Below are 6,526 nucleotides of genomic sequence, written 5' to 3'. Positions count from 1 at the left end.
ATAGCTACACAAAATTTGCCAGTTCTGATAAGTTTTTTAAATGCATGCTGATGCGGCAGCTGTCACAAGACCGTCCAACAAAACCATTTTTGAAAGAAGTTAAAGACACCTAAGTGCTACTGGAGCCGTCTTAAAGAAAAACAACCCGAACAAACCTTTTGGCCAACCGGTATTTACACTCTCCATGATTCCTCCTTAAACGGAGGCCCTTTCTAACTGCTGGTACGACCGAGGTATTTTAAGTGCTCTTAGAGGCAGGATCCCAAACCCATCATTTACGAAACTCCCAGCAAGCTGCCCCTCGAAGTTTCCTGAAAGTCTCCCCACAGTTCTCGGTGGGCGCCGAATACTGTTTATTTACATCTTGGGTGGGAAAGAGATTAGGTTCCCCTGCTCTGATGTTTTCACTCGACCTACAAAGCAATCACACTCTGAGATAGTTTCCAGGCTCACGGTTGGCCGCCACACTGCGTCCCAGCAGCCTGATTAACTGCAGGGTTTAGGAGGGTTTACCGGGGCGGCCGGGAGCCCAGCGGCTCAATCAGCAGATGGAAGGCAACCAGCGGCCTCCTGGGAGGCCGCGCCGTGGGAAAGCTCCCCTCCCCCCATTTCCAGAGCCCGGGCTTTCACTCATGTTTAGATGGTAAATCAGACAGGCGTCTGCCATCCAGCGGACACGTTCTGTATTTAAAATCGAAACGAAATGACACAAACCCTTCAGAACCCTGGGCAGCCATACTGGAATAAGGGGCCGCAGAGCTGAGCCACCGAGCCCGGCTCAGTGCACTGGGCTACCTGCCCGGGAGGACGAGCCACCTGGGGCGGGTCCGGCTGGCTCCCGCGGCTCCAGAGACAACCGCGTCCTTCCCCCCAACGACCTCTCTCCGATGTCCCTGGGTCCCTTGCAGTAGTGTCCTACGTCACAGGACGGCCCCCGGGACGGCAGGCAAGGGCCGGAGAGTGCGGAGACTCCCGGGCCTGCAGGGCTGCTGTGCCGGCTGCCGGTCCGTGCGCTGACCGCTGTCTCGGGTGGACCCGTCCTCTCACCCCGCAAGCAGGTCCTGCATGCCCACTGCATGCTCCAGGCCCGCGGGCGCACCGACAGACCGCGCAGAACGCGTATCCCGCCCACGCGTGCTCACACTCTGACCAGGAGCACAGAAAGTGAGCGAAAGGTGCAGTCAATGAGTAAACAGGGCACCACCAGAAATGGATGGCGGAGGGGCAGGAACCCAGCGATTCTGCCCTCTTTCCTGCACAGACTGTGCTTTGCGGCAGCCGAACAACTGCAGCCGACGAGAGCGTTTTCCTGGTTGAAAATTAACTCCAGCAAATTATTTTGAAGGAATATCCAGACTAGGAAAACGCAGCTCCTAATTTTTTTTAAGAAAAGGGTGGACAGCCAACCATGGAAGAGGTTGGGTGGCAGGGGAGTGAGGAGTGGACTGCAGTGGCCCCGGCTGCCCTGAGGGGCCCGGCGTCAGCCTCAGCATCTCGGGCGACGGCAGGGGTGCCGGGGTCAGCATCAGGGTGCCGCCTGGGAGCTGGCCCTGCTGCCCCGCGGCCGGTGGGGCTGCCCTGCTGACCTGCAACTGGGGCGGAGGTGGGGCCGGCTCGGGACCCAGGCCTCCTGACCCCTGGGCCAGCCTCGCTCTGTTCCACGGTCCTCACCTGCCTCCACTCAGGTGAGCAAAACCTGTCACTGCGTGAGCTCGTACCTCAGATAAAAGTTTGAAGTGTGCACAGACACTCGCCTCTGCCCGTGTCGCACTGTTTCACAGGGGGTTCGCCGCCACACACAGCAGGCAGCCCACGGACACCGACGCTCAGCAGCTGCACAGGCCTGGTGCCGCTCTGTCGGCACAGAGCCCTCCGGGGGAGAGCTGCTGTGGCTCTCGGAACCTCAGGGCGAAGAAACCGAGGAAGACCCGGTCTGTGCGCCGGAGCCACTGTGGGGGTCTGACTCTGCCCCCCACGGGAGAGCCTTCTGGTAGGAGGTGTTGATGTGACAGTGATGCCTGACGACGAGGACGATGCTGGTGACGGTGATGGTGGTGATGGTGGTGAAGATGGTGATGATGACGGTGATGGTGATGGTGGTGATGGTGGTGGTGGTGATGGTGGTGTAGATGGTGGTGATAGTGGTGGGGATGGTGGTGGTAGTGATGGTGGTGGTGATGGTGGAGATGGTGACGGTGGTGACAGAGTGTTTAAGTGGAAGCTGGTGGCTCCGAGCCCCTAAGCAAACTGACCACAGAGGAAAGAGCATCGCTGGGGCTTTCCAAACAGAAGTAGATGCTTGGAGAGAGAGGAAAACGTCGGAACCCAGAAGCCGAGCTCCAACCTCCGGAACGCAAACTTACCTGCACGGCGACAGGCGAACAGAAGAAAGAACTCCCGCGGAGGCGCTCGGAAATCCCCGGACGCCCGGCACCGCCCAGAGGACCAGCCCGGCAGACCCGCGCGCGGCGTGTTCCTCCGCCCTCTCCGCCGGAGCCGGCGGGCTGGGGGCACCGGAAAGGCCGTTCTCATTCGGGACGACAAACACCACACACTCGGCCCTTCTCGGTGGGCTTCCGAGGGTGGGGGGAGCGAAGACCAGGCAGAGCCGGGCCTGGGAGCTGGGAGGCCGCGCGGCGGCGGTGCTGCGCAGCGGGGGCGAAAGGAGAGGGCCCCTGGCACCGGAGGTCGGGCAACCCCGAGAGAAGCCGGGAAACACCTGCGGTGGCTCCCCGCGCTGCCGCCAGAGGGCGCCGTGACCTCCCCGAGCCCGGTCGCAGGTGATCTGCAAAATCAAAACACAATTCCGTGTCAAGGGCCGGGTGTTTGCAACCCGGTAGGTCTCAGTTCAGAGCAATACGACCTGGCGCGACAGTCCCACAGCTCCGTGAGGCAGTGCTGGCCCTCTTCAACCCCAGACCAACATCTACCCGATCTGGTTGGGTGTGGTCACTGCGATCAGTGTTTTATCTCTGGTCTCTCTCAGACTCACGGTGGACCCTGTTCAAGGTCGGCAACAAACGTGTCTGCGTTCCCGCTGGGCCCTCAGAAGCGGCCATCTGTGCCGAGTGCGTGTCCACTCCTCAAGGTCCCTGGTGGTGAAAACCAGGCCTGTGGGCCGGGTCCAGGTGCCCTTGGCCACCCCACCCCCGCTCAGGACGACGCCCCCTATCCCACTGGCGGGTGGCCCAGGGTCCCGTGCACTGCACTGCACCTCAGCCGGACACAGCCCTGCGGGAGGCGAGGTCCAACCAAGGCCGGTGGCCACAGCCAGGCCTGGTGGGGACCCAGGCCACCGGATGCGGTGCCAGGAGCCAGTGCAGGACCTGTGGGGGCAAAACGGAAGCAGGGTTAGGGTTAGCCTCCCCCACACCTGGCTCTGCCTCTCTCCCGGCTGCTCCTGAGGGGCAGGTGCCCTTCACAGTGAGCCGGTAGTCCCCAGAGTGTCCCTGAGTGTAAGTGGCAGAACCGGTCTAGCTGGTTCCCTGGAGGGGTCCTGGGGGACGCCCAGCTCCCGTCTGTGGGCTGGGAGCACAGGGCACAGCAACCTGGACTTGGACTGGATTCTGACGTGCAGGGGAGGGGGGGGAGCTGGGGGGGCGCTGGGGGGGCCCGGAAGGGGGTGCCGGGGGGTGGGCCGGGGGGGCCGGGGGCAGGTCTCCGGGACACGAGTTGGACAGACCCTGCCGCCCCCTTGCCCCTCGGCCACTGCGTCCTCCATGCAGCCACTGCAGCCTCGTTGCTTTGGAACCTGAAATCTCCCCTGCTTCTCTTCATGGCCGCTTCTTCATCTGCTCAGATGTGGTTCACGCAATGACTCCAAATTCTCGGCCAGGCCGTTCTCAGAATTCTGCCTCCGACTGTAATGTGGCTCCGTTGAGAGCAGTGAGGCGCCCGGGCCTCCGAGTGAGTCTGAAGAAGGCGAAGCCGGCCCTTAAACAGCCGTGTGTGCATGGGTGTCACTATGTGATTTGTTTCTCAGTAACTGCTGTACCTCATGGGCCATCCTGGGTAGAGCACACAAGCTCTTTGACCAGGAAACAATACAAACTTTTAATCTCCCTCCCCATAACCACAAACTCTAAGTCACTGGGCGCAGTGTTCTGTTACAAAACTACGTCTCGTCTCACTGAGACACAATTCTTGGAATGCATTCCATCCATTGTTCGTGGGCCCCCGTGTTTCCTGCGGGAAGGACGGTGGCGGAAGGGAGGGAGGAAGGGGGCTGTGCTGAGGGTCTCGGAGTCTCGGGATTTGCACACGGAGCCGGCCAGATCCGAGAAGGGTCTGCCCGCCACTCTCCTGCGCAGGCCGCACAGGGCTCCTGCCCCCACGGCGACCCTCTCTAACACAGGCAAGGCAGTCCCCTCCTGTCCCCCCCCCACCGTCCCCGCTGGCCTGCGGGTGCCAGCGTGGGGGGGACCCCCTGTGCTGGGGGCTCAGCTACTCGTGGAGGATGGGATGGATGAAGTCTCCCCCAGATGTGGGGTGCAAGTGGCAAGTGCCTGAAACCGCCCCATCCCATTCCCTTTCCCCTCCCTGTGGGCGGTGACGACAGCCGTACCCCGTTTTAACCGCGGCCTCCAGGACGCGGCGGCGGAGACCTGGGAGGCAGACAGGCAAGGTCCCCAAGAGGCATGGTTTCTGAAAGCCTCACAGCCCAGCGCCGGCGGCGGGGGGCGGGGGGGGGGGCGCTCCGTGGGTGAGAGCGCGGTCCCCACTCGCCAGGCTGCGGGCTGGAGCCCGGGTCGGGCGCCTGCAGGAGGCAGCCGCTGAGTACACGGTAAGTGGATCAACGAGTCAGCGCTTCTCTCTCTCTCTCTCTCTCTCTCCCTAAAAATCAGTTTTTAAAAGCAGCACTGTGTGAATCCGACATTGACAAAGACACTGAAGGCCTCGCAGCCCAGGGACATGACACACAGCAACGTCTCTCAGCCGCTGGAGGCCCGCGTCTGGCCCGCCGCCCATCGGAAACCGGAGCTCAGGCGTGGGGAGAGGCGTCCCTCGCTCAGGGCTGATGGCGCACAGGCCGCCGAAGAGGCGAAGCGAAAGCTACGAGGGCCTGGCTTCAATCGGAGGGGTGGCGGCCAGGGCCGCCGGTGTGGGCGGGGCTACCGGAGTGGGCGGGGCCATCGGAGTGGGCGGGCCGTCTGTGTGGGCGGGGCCACCGGGGTGGGCGGGGCTGTCTGTGTGGGCGGGGCTGCTGGTGTGGGAAGTCCGCACGAGGCACCTGTCGCCCTGCAAGGGCATGGCAGTGGGGCGCAGGGGACCGGGGGAATGAACACCAGCCTGGTGATAGCGACGCTGCTGGCACGTGGGGGGCCCCCTCTGCAGGTCGGCCGAGACACGCGTTTCTTGAAGGCCCGTCTGTGACACCCGACAGGTGACAGTCTCCCCGGCCGGGCTGTGGCGACCGCATCTCCCCGGGCCTTTGCCCCTGGGAGTCCCTGCTTTCCCGGGATGCGCCGCCGCACCCTTCTCCGCCCGGTGGGTGGGTGGGGAGAGGTGGGTCCCATCTGGTCGGCTGTCTGCGCTCGGTGAGACCTCAGCCTTCGGCCCGGGGAACGTTATTCCCGGCTCGGGGAGGAGACACAGAAACGGGCCTCTCCGCCCTGTCTCCAACGCCCGCCCGATGCAGGAAAGCTGCGCTTCGTCACCGCGAGGCGGCGCTTGCATTTCGCTTGAAGTCTTGCCCCTCGAACGCTGGCTGGCACTTCCCAGTGTCTGATGGCGGCGATAAGGCCACTCGGTGGCGCGGCTGGAAGCGGCGCCCTGGGCTCCTGGCGCCGGCGGAAGGCAGAGGCACCACGGATGCAGCCCCGGAGGCTCCTCCCCTGGCTCGGCGCGTCCGAGGCCAGACCTGTTCCTAGAAAATATCGCCGAGAAGTCCACCGGCCCAGGGGAAACCGGCCACCCCGCTCCCCGAGCTCCTGCCCCCGGCCCCTCCTTGAAGCCGAAAACTGGAGACGAAAGCCAGTCTCTGGGGAAGCGGCTCCTCGTTTGTGCCCCTCCGCTCTGCCCTGCCTCACCTTTGACCCTTGACCTGGTGCGCCCCGCCCCCAACCCCGGTCAGAGAAACGGGGAGTTAAAGAGGGGGTGCGTTCGGCTGATGTTTGGGATTGACCTGTGTTCCTCCCCAGACGAGGACATGTTGACCCCTGAACCCCAGGACCTCAGATGCACCTTCACTGCAGGTGAGTGGAGAGGATGGGGCCATACTGGGGGGGGGGGCCCAAGGTGACTGGGGTCCTTATCAGCGGTGGCAAAGAGACAGGCACAGAGCAGACTGCCCGGCGAGGACACGCAGAGATTGGAGTGGGCGTCTGCAAGCCGAGGGCGCCCAGGGGTGCGGGCCAGGCGCGAGCTGGGAGAGGGAGCGGCCCCGCCCACCCCGCGCACTCCCGGGGGACAGTGCCCGGTCTGCGCGGCTCGGGAAGGCACACGGTGGGCGACCCCGGCTGCACCGTGCGTCTTTTCCCGGTGAAAAGCCACGCTGTCCACGCACTGGCCAGCTCCCCGGAACTGC

General features: G+C 63.7%; 1 long non-coding RNA gene across 1 annotated transcript; it reads right to left on the bottom strand.

Moving 5' to 3' along the window:
• Positions 1 to 2,156: 2,156 nt before the first annotated feature.
• LOC123821949 lies at positions 2,157 to 3,439 on the bottom strand. The gene is made up of 4 exons (XR_006786184.1): positions 3,374 to 3,439; positions 2,931 to 3,092; positions 2,364 to 2,785; positions 2,157 to 2,247 (listed from the first exon to the last, which is right to left on the bottom strand). It is a non-coding gene; the product is annotated as an uncharacterized LOC123821949 (long non-coding RNA).
• Positions 3,440 to 6,526: the final 3,087 nt, after the last annotated feature.

This window comes from Phyllostomus hastatus, unplaced genomic scaffold (assembly GCF_019186645.2).
Source record: "Phyllostomus hastatus isolate PE091 unplaced genomic scaffold, TTU_PhHast_1.1 phas_contig_40, whole genome shotgun sequence".
In the NCBI taxonomy this organism is placed as follows: Eukaryota; Metazoa; Chordata; class Mammalia; order Chiroptera; family Phyllostomidae; genus Phyllostomus; species Phyllostomus hastatus.
This window is presented reverse-complemented; position numbering and strand designations above follow the sequence as displayed.